Raw genomic sequence first — 14376 nt, 5'->3', positions numbered from 1 at the left:
AAAAGTCAATAATGAACGTCCATGCTCTAACCACAAACTGCCTTAAAGAGTAAAGTCTGATGCAGTAAAAATATACAAACAGTATTCCCATATAAAATATTCGATTGTCCTGTTATCTGTGTATATTTATTCTACACGTAGGCCTATAAAGGCCCACACAGGTATTTTAAAATGATTAGACCACTGCCTAAATTTTAAATTAAGCATAGATATACTGTGAGTTTCATGAGGCTATTTAACTAGTGATAGGCAAATGTCAATCACACACAGTTCTGAGAAGGCATCTTTGACTCACCAACGTCTTCTCAGAAATGCACTTTGTTGTCTCTTTCAGCTGTTGTCTTCTGAAAATGTGTCCCTATTAGTAGACTAGAGTGTTTGACTAACTTTGACTCACACAAAGTCTTCACACTAACTCTAATACACATAAAAAATCTTAAAATACTCAGTGGTTAGTGATACAAATTTGCATTTATCATTGCAGTGTGATACATGAGTATTAGTAGGATCCAGCAGTTGGTCATCAGATATCAGTTATGTCCGGACATGCCCAAACAGGTGTTTTCACTCAATGTGGTTAATTAGACCTTTGCTCAGATTGAAGTTGGGTGGAACTATGCTCTAATGATATCACTAAACTAAATAGGAACTATAAACAATGATAACTGTACACACTGTCCCACCCTAACAGGATGACAACAAGAGAGAGAGGGTATTTTTCCCAACGCATCATTGTGAATGAGTGGGCTGTTGGTCTCTACTTTTAAAAACTCAGAAGGTTTTCTTTTTTTCTGATATTGTAATATGCTACTCAATTTCTCAAACAAACCTGCACAACCAATTACATGCTGAGCTGATTTTTTGGGGGAGTATTTCCTCATTTGAATTGAGGGTCTAAGTACAAAGCATGTTTAATGCTGCGAAAATTGTTAAGAGGCAAATTGTGATTAGTGATTATGGGCTTTAGAAATAAAACTGACTTGACATCTCATCTTATCAATGTAGTTACATGATGACGGTTTTTAAGCAACTGCCTTACTCATTAAATAGTTGGCCTTCGCTGTGTGATGTAGCGATACTGTTTGTTTTTTTGTATGTATTTCTTAAAAATGTTATTATTTCTTCTCAGCATAAAGAAATTTTAGACTGCTCTGTGGGTTTAGGCTGATCTTAATTTTGTTCTTAGATTAGTCTAATGCAAGGTATACACAGTCTCACAAAAATAAGGACTAGAGAGCGCTGTTGAAATATACAGTAGTGAGGACATCATGCGTCCAAGGAAACTGTCCTGAGCCTGAACAACCTGTTAGTAGAAGTCCTGCCACGGGAAACCCTGCCCACAGTAAAAGAAAAAAGGTCCAATCAGGCAATTAAAGTGAAAACAGCTGTGTAGGTGGATTGCAGCTTTGTGTATTAACATACCATTTCAACCCAGTGTTTTAATAGTTCAACAAGTTTTTTTCTTACTATCCTTCATCCACTCCATCATAGCTCTGCTGGGATTAACAGGTATTTGATTAGTCTCAAATTGTCTGCTCAAGTTCCCTCTCTGTCAGGTTTGTTTTGGTCGATCTGAGGTGTTTGAATAGAATCCATTCACAGACTGCAGCCTGCTTTATTTCAACTAATTGTGGCTTAGTTTCTGTAGCCAAGATTCCCTCCTTTTTGAAAAAAAAAGCATATAATTCATGTCTTACTGTGAACTGGACATGTGGTCTTAATTTAAACACTTAAAAGAGACGTTCTTGGGCCTGTGCTGCTGTTCTGCCTCAAAGATTATATTACTCCACTTGAAAAATAATTTCAAGCAAAGTGGTGAATGTGATCAAGCTCTGGGGTTCCATAGACACAGACACCTGTGAGCTTTTCCCTCTTATATTGGCTGAGATGTTTTTCCTGCTCTGATGGCGTGGATTCATCAAACCGGGGTCTACCGCTGCCAGTGATGGAATGACATCCTGGTGATGGAAAGCATGTGGTGCAGTCAGGGTATTTTGTTGAGGAAAGAAATGTAACGGGCTATTGAAACCAGGCCAGAGCTCCTTCCTCCTCTCACCTCTCTGCACTAAAATGTGTTCCGTAGAATCCCCTCCAGCTGGCTTCGTTTTCACTGTTGTGACTTTCTTGAAAGAGAAGCTAAATATTAGTTTCAGACTGATTTGTGGTTTCATCCATGTCAGCTGCTCGCAGTTGTTTTTGCAAGAACAATTCAGACAGTTTTCAAGAAGAATTTCTTTAATCCAATTTCCCCCAGCCATAGCCAGGACCATATGTGTGTTTTCACTGGAGTGTGCTCTCAGATCACAGAGCCCTGATAGCTTTTAACAGCCCATCAGAAAGACTGACACGCACACAGGACTCCTCTGCAGATCCGTTCAGGGAGACACCTCAGTGCCTGCTCCTTTCTTGGCTCCTTTTACTGCTGCGATTAACACTTTACACTCAGTGTTAGAGGCAGGGTCACCAAGAGGCCTTCCTCTGGTGTGAGGGCTTTCATGTGACCCTTGTGACATGGAGTCTTAGTGCTGTCATTACCCCTTAGATGAGAGAGACATATGCATGATACAGCTACAGCTAATGAGGCTGGTTGAAGTCTGAGTGATGGTTTCAGCAGGTTTTACCTCCACATGTGTTTGCTCTGGTCTGCCAACCAAAAGACACACTTCAGACAGGTCTCCAGGAACCGCTTGGATCAGAGATGTCCAGAGTTCATTGGCCTTTAGGGATGATCATAGACAGGATTTAACAGAATATTTTAGCATCTATGTGTCATTCTGTTTTATATATTAGAACATGTAAGCTTTTGCTCTTTTATGCGTTTTGTGTAAAAACATTCAGTGGTGGAAACTACACCCACTCACGTACTGTGTACAGTTTTAAGGTACTTTACTTTAGTTTTCTACTCCACAAAATTTCAGAGGGAAATATACTTTTTACTCCACTACATTTGACAGCTATATTTCCTTTACATTTTGAGATTTAACATACAAAAAATATCACTTTAAAATCTGATGCTTTGTTACAGAATAAACAGCCAACAAAAAATAGAATAGAAAAAATATTCTCCACCAAATAGCTACAATATTAAAATGCTTCTTACAGAGTAACTTATCAGTACTAATGCAGTAATAAAGTATAACACCCTGATATGGGTCATTTTTCTGGCTGAGTAGCCAACTTTAGTAGTATAGTACATAACCCTCAAATAACATAAATAAGCATATTTCCCAAAATGTCGAACTTTTCCTTTAGACCTGCAGTAACTGATTTTTTGTTATTGCAGGTGTGCATGGTTTGTTTTTGTTTTTTTGGCCACTTGGCGCCAGCCGACACACATTGTGAACAACAACTTTCACTGTCTTTTATCTAGTTTTTGGTCTCCACCTGCTCCTGAGCGAAATGTCTGTATCTTTAGCTGCTAAATGCTCCACTTTGTTCAAGCTGCTAACATAAGGCGATTTTCCATTGCCAGTACCAGCTCAACTCGCCTCGACTAGACTCTATTCTACTCGGTTTGGCCGTGCTCTGTTTCCATTGCAGATAGTACCCCTCAATGTAACTGGTCATAGCAATGCCACACACACACAAGAGACCCACACACAGCTTTATCTTTATTTAAGTTAAAACGTTTCAACATTACAGAATGTAAAGACAGATAAGCGGTATGAAAACCTTCCAGTTGTGTTTTCCTCTGCCATTGTTACTGCAGTGGTCTGTGTGACGGCGGAAGCAGAGGGCTCTGTGAGCGGGCGGCTGGCCGGCCTCACACGCTCGTCCCGCGGGTTGGCACTTAAAACTGTCAATATTCGAAATCTACACAGTTGATTTCTCACCTCAAAAACTTCTCAGAAGTGGATTTAGTGATGAAATTACATACGAAAACTGTAAAATTTAAAACTTTCTGTTGCGAAATGATGATGCAGTGAATAGTGATGATTCTCTCTGACCAATCAGTAGTGTGCTGTATTACGTCACATTTTAGTATCGCCTCAGCTCGCTTGGAACCTCGAGGGAGGTGATCAGGTACAGGTACAACTTTTCTACAATGGAAAACCAAACAAAGGCGACTCTAGTCGAGTCAAGCTGGTACTGTGCAGTGGAAAAGGGGCTATATATATATGTTGTTTGGGTGTGAGGCAGGATACAGTGGGTTTTTAGAACTCGGGGTAAGTCCAGATTTGGTTGATAATTCTTTGTAGAGTCATCACTGCAAGCCACTGCTTTTCACATTATCCCATGTTTTCATATCATATTATAGCTGCTTAAAGTGATACGATGGTACTTATTCCACCACTAAAAAACGTTTGATTTGGTGCGGTGTGAAACCACTAGATGGCAGCATTTCATAGAAAACCTATAAAGCTTTGCAGTCTTCATCTCCCAGTTACAAAGTTTAGTACTTTGGCTGTCAGTGTACAGTGTTTTTTTTTTACCGTGAGGATGTTTTCTTTTAGTGTTGTCACTGACACTGTTGGCTCATTTTGGGTTTTTTTTTCTTGTGACAGCAGCACATAGGGGACAGACACTGTATTAAAAAGATTGTCATCCAATCCTTCTCGGTCTTCCAGTGCCTTTCAGACTGTAAACTCAAGACAAACTCCTGCAGCGACTACTGAGAACCCCCCTCCTATTAGAAAACAAATGTTATCAGTTTAACTGACTGATGAAAGCCATTTGTGCTCTCTAGATTCCTCCAGAGTGTATCCATCTGCTTTGGGCTCTCTGAGGTGAAAAACCGTCAGTGTTTAATGTGGTTGTGAATGTTTCCCCAGACTAGGAGTTAGTGGTAGACTAATTACACAGTGGGCACGCAGCCTCAGTAGTACACTGCTGCCAGAGCCTTGTGTGACTGTATGTCATTAGTATTGGAAAAGTGCATTTGCCACAGAGGGCTGCGGTCACTCTGAGCCATTAAAACATGAAAGAACATACCCCTCTCTTCTGGAGAAGGAATTTGCAAGACATAAACAGCCTATAAAATGGAAAACTACATCTGTGTCCATTGGATTTCCTGAAAGGCAGCCAGATTTAGTAATTCTTACTGAAATTCTTTCCAATAACAGAGTGAAGTCCACATAAATAAAGGGAAAGGCCTGTTTGATCCATCTGTTTGCAATGCGGTGTGGTAGTGGTTTTGTGCACAGGATCTTGACTCAGTGATGTCTAAGAAATTTTGGAGGCTTCAGAGCATGTTTGCTCAATTTACACGCTGGGGTTGTCATGTGTGTGATGAGCCCTTCTCTCTGTTGAAACAGGACCACAAACCAGAGTAGGGTTGGAAAGTATCTAAGTAAGTGCTGTACTTAAGTATAGTTTTGATGTAGCCTACTTCACGTGAGCATTTACATTGTACAGTACACTTCTTTATACTTATATCCACTACATTTTAGGGGCAGCTGTACTTTGTAGTCCACATCATTAAATTGACAGCTGTAGGATTTTCTTTTAATTTTTTTGGAATTAATACTTCTACTAAAGTAAAGGATCTCAATGCTTCTTGTCCCAGACTGTGGTCATTTTATTCTGTTTGGTCTGAATGCTGTTGTTTCTTCTCTTTAAGCTCTGTTTTTTCTTGTCTTATTGGGTTTTCTGATGTGAAGAGTAACACTATTGTTTGTGAAAATCTGCATCCTCCGTAATATATTATTAGTTCATTCATAAAAATGATTTCACTGTATTAAATACAGGGAAGTCCCCATCCCTGGGAATCAAATTTAAGAAATTGAGGAGACTTTAGAGGATGTTGGGATTTGTACTTTATGAGTTGTATTACAATGTGGTATTACTAATTTTAAAAACGTATCTGAATACTTCTTTCACCACTGCCCCAGAGTGTGGTCATTTTATTCTGATCAGAGTGTAATTAAAGAGGATCTAGCCAAAACTACAGTACTGTGCAAAGTTTTTAGGTAGGTGTGGAAAAAATGCTTGTTAATAGATCATATTTATCAATTAACAAAATATATCATCCTCATGATGAGGAAAAGTTAGTGGATCAATCTTTCTGCTTTCCTCAAAATATTTAGTGGCCCCAAGATTTATCTCATGATTCCTCATCATTGGTTGGGAATCTAGGCCGAAAGTGTTGAGAGCTCAGCTCAGCTAGCTAGTGCCTGAGTGCACTTGAGACTGTCAGTGAAATAGTTAATTTAATCTACAGGACCTCACTATCATTAGTCATCACCTTGCCCAAAATTTTAGTTTTCTTTTGATGTTGAGCAGGGATGTAAAAGGCTGAGAAACTGGCAGCTCTGAACATCTAACAAGATAACCCTCCATCTCTCTCCCTCATTAGGCTAAATACTGAGCTAAAACACCTTTTCATGTCACCTTAGTAAACAGCTTAATGTGTATCTCTTTCATCTGCTTCATCTGCATTCCCCCGTGTCTCCCCACAGCTTTGATCCACGCCTGAGTGTCGGGGTTTGATTGCACCTTTGCGCTTTAGATTTGTCTCCATGTTAATTTAAATATTCTTATAAGCCATTTCTGAAAAAACCCTTCACAAAATAAATGCGGGGCAGAGGCGTCACATAACCTTTGACACCTCTCCAGAGGGATGAGTCCCCTTTTGCACCCTCATGGTTAAAGTGTCATGCATACCTGCATTTATCAGTAGGCTCTTTTAATTTCCTTTTTCTTTTTTTATTCATAATTTTACAACAAAGAAATACAATATGTCACTATCTATTTCCCACTATTTGTTCATTTTATCCATATTTGAATAATCAGTCATTAGGTTTAACCAGTAATTCATATAATTTTGTTCTGTCTTTACAGTTATTTAATATTGTTTTCTTGGTGCGCTGACCTTCTACCAGAACTTTTGGACAGTCTGACGAAGCCAGGGAGTGTGGAGGTACAGGTGTTGCTTTTGGCAACACCAAAGTTTTTTAGTTATAAAGTTCACGGGAATAAGTGGCCTTTCACTGTTTTTACACCCACCTCGGCTTCCCTTTTGTCTCAGGTTGAGTACAGCTTTTTTTCATTCTTCTACCATTAATGACCTGTAATTGAAATCCAAAGAAGGTTAAAGTCAAGGGCAACAAAAAAGTCATGATACAAATAAATCTGTTTGCATAATGAAATTTTGCATAAAGGATCACAGTTGTCATGTTTTTAACCTGCAGAGGGCAGACTTCACTGAGAAATAAGCAGTTGAGAGCAGAGGAGTAGAAGCTACACTCAGCTAGTTCAGTAGCTAAAGGTAAGGCTTAAAAGAAATTTGTCTAATACAATGATCTTGCAGTTAAGCGTACATTCATGAAAATTGTAATGTTGAAGTTAATGTTGAGTCTGTTTATGTCCGAGGATAGACTAAATATTAGAAACACCTCTCAATATAAGGTAACACAAAAGCCTCAAATGTCCTTAAAGTTGAATCAACACCTCACTAAAAAAACAAAACTGAACATTATAACTTGAAGGAAGGATTTAATGCAGGACTGCTGAATTACTGTTGAACTATTTTGGCTAGGTGTACCTAATAAACTGGTAACTTAGTGTATGATGCACAATAAGGTAACAAATACTGTTTAGTGACACACTATGGAATCAACTTGAAAACTAGAATTAAAATTCAGCGTATAGAATAAAGTACACAGTTGTATAAAATTTCTATAATACATTTCTCAACAGGCCAGACAGCAGCATATTTAGGGTTTGTAGGACTGTAATGGTGATATCTCATTAGGAGGCCTGAGCCATGACAGTTATATCTCCTCCAACTGTGTTGTTGGTCAGTTCTTGGTTGAGTGATTCCTCCTGACCTCGGCGTGCCACAGCGTCGCCCTCACTGTTCAAACTATCCATGTTGCTTGTTGACAGCAGCTCCCGTCTGGGGCTGCCGGGGATTGGCCTGATGCTGACCTCCTGCCAGTCTGCTGGAGGAGAGAAGGAGAGCGGTTTGGACTGGGAGGAGAGGGTGAAGACGAGACGAGTAATGAGGAGGGGAGGAGAGTTTCTTGACAGCTTCTTGCCTCGCCTGATACACACACACACACACACACACACACACACACATTTGGCGGAGTTAATCTGAGTTTTTTTTTCTGGGCTTCCTCCCACACATTTCCACCATGTGAGTCAAAGGGCAAGGTGTTCATTTATTAAATTACTACTTTCTTTTTACTTCCAGGTACTTTTTTATATGTTATAATTAGTTGTCAGGTGTATAATGACAAAAATATTTTGACAGTTGTTATTTAATTTGCAAGCTGATTTAATGGAGTATGAGCAGGCTTCATGTGCAACGGGGTGTGTTGACTACAGGAACAGAGAGCATGTGTATTATTATAATTTAAGAGGAAAATGATAGGTTCCCTCTATGCTCATAAATAGTCTAGCTATCATCACCGAGCAACACATACTGGAGCTAAATTAGCCCAGAATTATGTGCTGTAGATCAAACAGAAATGGCAGAGAATCAATTAATGATTAATATGCCATCTGTTGATGGTGGCGTTTTGAATATCAATACGACTCCCCTCGGATGTTTAATCACATGATACCATTGTGTTGGAACACAACAACAGAGCTTTTGGAAGTGCAGTAGTGTCAGTGAGCTCAAATGTTTTGATCCACCTCCACGATGCTCATAAGATATTCACCGCTCCAGTGGAGAAACATGTCTACAGGGCCCCAACAATGAGGCGTGTATGCAGATATCTGCTCTGTGTCTGGAGCGGGCTGCCGTGGAGATCCCACCCAGGCAAGGCTCCATTCATGCTGCAGCATGGAGGATGTTATGGATATGGCCTTGACAGCGTGCTCTAACCCTGAGGACTGAAGAGGGACAGGAAACAGTTGGCTCTTGGTCGACTGAAGTGGTGCCTGGGACTTTCCCACACGCCTCAGGATGCTCCTCATTCAGCCTGGTCTGTGGTTGTAGCGTGTGTCTGCACCACTTCACACTAGGGAGAGGAGGGGGGGGGGGGGTGCAGGCGTACTGTAGAAGTTGAAGAAAACTTTTCAGTGGGGATTCATTGCCCCTTAACTGGGAGAACAGCATAAATTATTTGCACTGGCAGATGTTCACAGACCCAAATATGCATGAATTTGTAGAGCTGGCAGGCTTCCCTCAGCCAAACGTACTGGTTTTCACGATGCGTGCAGGAGCAGTTGTTGTTCTGGCTGTTTTACAGAGAGCATTAATCTGAGCTGTCAGCACCACCAGCCACTTTGGTGGAAATTATTTCACTCCTTAATAAGGGAACTCGGGTGCTGTATTACATATGGCGGTCAGGGCAACATTCTTGGTGGGTCTGTCATCATGTAGCTGTTCTCCAACAGTGGGCCTTCTGTGTTTGGCCTGTAGCACACTCTGTAACTCAGAGATGAAAAGAATACACAAACTAGACATTAAATGAAACCACAACCTCTCACATCCTCTCTGCTGGTGAAGATGAAGAGTACCTCCTGCCAGGAAGTGGGAGAAATCCAATATTATATTGACATGTCTCTGAATTCTTATTATTTTGACAACAGGCTATTTGTCCTTGCTTGTATGTAGACCTTGGCCTACAGCCAACCTGATGCACTGGTCTAATGTGTGAGACATAGGGGGGAAATGTGAGGTTATAGCGGTACATCATTAAAAGTTTAAATGTAGGAGGGGTGTGGACAAAATAACCTAAACTTCTGACAATATAAAACTGTCCATTATAGCAAAACTACAAACTGCTGTCTGAAATGTGAACACAGGCTCAACATCTGGATAACTGAGCCCAGACGGGAACTGGAGTGCATGGTTTATCTTAATTTTTATTTTGCTGGAAAAAATCAACAACACAACTATTAATGTACATTGAATGAACACTTCTTTGTCTCAGTCTCAGCAAATCTGAAGCATTTCAAGCCTCACAAATGCAGTATATGTGCATGGGATGTTGTAGTATATTGCATTAGACTATGAGTGTATTGGAAAATGGATTAGGAAAAATACCTGTCTTAGTGTCCTCTGTGGTCAGTCATGCTGGCTGTAATAAGCAGTGGTCATTATATTGGCTGTGGCGTGCAATCAGTAGCAAATTGCAATAGATGTATAGCCAATGTTTGTGACACATCATGTTAGTATTTTTCAGTGCCTTTTTTATAGGTATGTAGTCATAATTGTGTCACACCTGCATGTGAAGCACATAACATTAGGTATTGTATAATAAAGCTATCATCAGTGCTCCAAGATGCAAATAACAATAATAAAGGTGAAGTGAGACAACCTGTAACTGTCATGCTGTATCTAACTGCAAGGAAGAAGTGACTTAGAGCCTTTCCTACAGGAGGGCTTTGGCAGACTGCCACTTAGTGTGGTCCCCCTGAGGGCTCTTACTCGTGAATCTGAGAAAATGGGAATTACACATATTAAAGAGGGTAAACGTCAGTAATCACAGCACTGGGAGGATGCTTGAGGACTCATCAGGCCCTGCTGCTGCTTTTTTAGAGACACTTGTTTCAAGGAGCCACCATGTTTAGCAGCTGACAGAAACACTGCAATGGGCAAAATTACACGTTTCGGGAAGGCATCTACCTATGAGATTCACCGTCGGCGCACCTGTATTTACTCTCCAAACATCTCATATCCACACACAGATGATGTGTACTGCAATGATAACACCATTTGACCTCCTGATCCATGAGTCAGGTTGGGTTACACCCTGTCATGTCCGTTATTGTCTTCTGTCCATTGATATTTTCAGCATGTTTGCCCTACACTGACTGCCTTGTGGTCCCTGACAGAGGCGGGTTTGGTAGTTTTGACACGGAAAAGTTTGTTTGTTTGTCTGTCTGGTCAGCAGAGTTCACGCAGCAGTATGTTTGTTTGCCGGGTCAATTGTGTCCACTAACAGAGGAGCCCGGTTAGGAGAAGTGATGCGGGGAGAAGCACTCATTAGTGGCCTTTCCTCCCTGTGTGTTCTTCTTCTGGTGTAGATGGCCAGACCACCAGGCCCTTTACCCTGACTCCCAGATAAGATGTCTGGAGTCGCTCCACATGACTTAGTGCTGTTGGTACTTTGACAGAAAACAACCCTCAAGGGAAACTCAGGCAACCATAAATATTTAGGCACCAAAGAGCTTTATGGAGTTTGTTGTAAAAGGATTTATAACAGCCTGGGAGGCAATGCATCAGTGTCAGAGGGCTTGAAGCCGCCAGTGTTTACAGCATTGCATGTGAATCCTCCCACAACTGTCGGCCAAGCCTGGAGAACTGAACCAAATAAGCACTTCAGCACTAGGAATGCAAACACCACAACTTTTCCAAACAGGTTTCCGAAAACAGGTGTGAGCTCGGCGTCCTCTTGGTTAAAAAATTTCCTGCAGAGATGATTCACAAACAAGAAAAGTCAGTGGCCTTATATGGATTGATTTGGAAATGGTGGCTCTGTGCCTAGTGAAGATTGATAGAATTATTTGCTCTATAAAACTGAAACTAACAGCTATGAAGACAGTCAACAAGCTTGTACTGGGTCTGCAAAGGACTTTGACATTTGTGGAAAATACGCTTATTCACTTTATTGCTGAGAGTTATATGCGAAGATTGATACCTCCATGTTTTTCGGTGAATTATGAAGATACAGCTGGCAGTCAGTTAGCTTAGCTTAGCATAAAGACCAGAAACAGAGAGAAACAGCTTGCCTAGTTCTGTCCAAAGGTTAAAATAAAAAAGAAATCGCCTCTAAAGCAGTATTATTAGTATTTCTTTACCTTTGCACAGAGCTATGCAAAGCTAAATGGCTGCAGGCTTTAGCTTCATATTTGATAGATGAGATCTTCTTACTGCGTGGAAGAAAGCAATTGAGCGCAATTATCAAAATGTTGGTAAACAATTGTATTAACAGATTTTATGGCCACTTGGGGGCACCAGAATTCTTTATCACAGTTGATCTGGTGAAACAGTTTCTTTTTTGCACATCCAACAGACACAGACCAACATTAGCATTTATTTGGAGTCGGGTTGCTGGACACATGTAGCCTGGGTACCAGACGAATCTGCAAGCTCATGTTTTATTTGCTCTGGCAGATATTTCTGGCCCCTTTTCTGTTCAGAGATTTCAGAGGAGCACTGTTGAGGCATTTTCATAAACAACCAAGATGGCTGCCGCTGATGTGAAACGTTCTGTTCTGAATTCTCTATTACGTCAGTATTAAATGAACTGCAAGGTATATTATCTCTAAAAGAGGAACAAACAACTAACAGACATATCGAAACTACACCATCACAGCCATCTCTGCATGCTGTCTGTTTACATGTTTCCATCATGCAGCGCTACATCAAACGCTTTGTTGCTCTAATTGGTTATAAGTCTATCCAAATGCATTTAAAGGCATTTTAGTCTGCACTCGTTGATAACTTCCCTTTGAAATTGAAACTGAACAGATTAATAATTGAAAATCGCTCTGGCGATGTCAGGCAAGTAAAATAGCAATGTCTAATATTAACTCTCCTTTTAGCTCTGTTTTTGGTCTCCACCATCTCCTGAGGGAAATATCTGACTCTTTTAGCTGCTCAATGTTCTACTATGTTCGCAAGCTATAGTCTCTAACTTTGTCTGTCTGCTGAAAGACACTATACAGCAACCTTAAAGCTGAGGGAAACTGCAGATTCAGGTGATACATTACAAGTGAATGTGATCCATTGTTGATGTGGAAAAAATTGATTAGCCTATACCCACTTTAAGCTTTTGCAGAGCTGTTTAGTAATTAAATATTGCCTCAACATGTGACATGTTGATCTGTAATGCAAAATGTAAACACTTTATGGACATATGCTCCTATAATAGCAGCTTACATAAACAGGTTGTAAAGAAAAAATCTTCCTGTGTAGCTGATTAGTTATTTTTTCCTCAGTGGCAATCTAATGTATAACATCTGCACTCTTGTATCCTCCCTAAACAAATCACTTGTATGCAGCCTTTACCACTACTCTTCCTTTACCTTCGGCCTCCTCATCAATGTTACATGAGGTGTTATCTGCATCCCTCTCATCTCTGCCTTCCACTCCAGGTTTTATCCGCCCCGTCTCTTTCATCTCTATCCTCCAGCGCAGCCGGACATCTCGGTCCACCATCCACGCCACCACTGCCTCTGTTGTCCTCCCTGCTGCCCTACTTCTTCCCAGCGGGGTCACGGAGCTGCTTTGTCCCAGATTGCTGGAGGATCAGGATTCCTCATCATCGTGTTAACCGTACATTTATCTGACAAGACAGAGGAGAGAGAGCGACCCCCGGCATCATTAAGCTTTAATGGACAGCCTAGAAATGAGGGAGAAGCCATAAAAGCAGGAGCCGAACTAGAGTCTCTCTTTAATGTCTCTGATCGCCCTGACAGGATTATTAATCAGGAACTAAAGGAATTTAAAACCTTTGCTCTTGGCTTCCTCACTTAGAGTCTTTAGCTTGCACCATTACATAGCAACCCAGGGTCAGGAGGTCTGCAGCTAATTGGTTCTACAGGGTTTTGAATAACAATGAGCTGAGCCCAATTACTGAACTACAGAGAGGCGGAGATGAGAAGAGAAGAAGGGGGGCCCAGTGGAACAGGCACATGGAGGATGGAGCGAGGAGGAGGAGGAGATGGGGGAGGCTGTTTCACGGCTGCTGTCTCTCTCCTCCTCAGAGTAGGGATATTAATGAGATCAGTAAATGAGTGCTGGCAGAGACGGGGATGTGGTGCTGTAGAAAAACAGCCGCCCTGCCCCTGCAGGACAGCAGCTTCTCATTCACTATTCCATTTGACTCCCGGATTCACACGAAATATGTGCGCCTCATTCTTTTTGTCCCAGATTTTCTTTGAATCTCATGTTCATTTATTAGTGATGTATTTTCTTTTCTTTCCTGCGACACAGGGGATATGTTTCTGTGGTCCTAGCTACACTGTATTCAAGTCTGTCTTGTGGAGTTTTTAATGCTGTCTTCAGGGGTTTGTATTCAGCAATGGCTAATATAGTTAGTCCCAGCAGTTTAGAGGCTGTTCGGCTGTGCATTTGGACTCACTCTAAGGCATAACAGACACTGATTGTTTCTTATTTTTGTGACCCCTGCTGCTTTGGTGGACATCAAGGCTTGTTTTTCATCCTCTTAGTCATCCATCATTACATGCTGCTGCAGCATATACAGCGGGTAGATTAGGCTGCACAGTATCTGCACAGTGTCTCTCTACTCTAGTGTGTCATGTAGTGTCCCCCTTGCCCTGATATTGCTGACGAAACCGGTTTGGATGGAAGCATTATCAGATTTAGAGAGCTAATTTGTTCCAGCGGCAAAAGCCTTTTCAGGCTGTTGAAGGGATCTTCTTTTTTTTTCACTTGGTCGCGCTCAGTATTTTTTGTGCCCTTGAAACATTGCATCAATGTTGAGCTGTAGGACTTTCAAATTGATCTCT

This window comes from Micropterus salmoides, unplaced genomic scaffold (assembly GCF_014851395.1).
Source record: "Micropterus salmoides isolate LMB-PRFRI ecotype aquatic unplaced genomic scaffold, ASM1485139v1 Ms_hic_scaffold_8, whole genome shotgun sequence".
NCBI lineage: Eukaryota > Metazoa > Chordata > Actinopteri > Centrarchiformes > Centrarchidae > Micropterus > Micropterus salmoides.
This window is presented reverse-complemented; position numbering follows the sequence as displayed.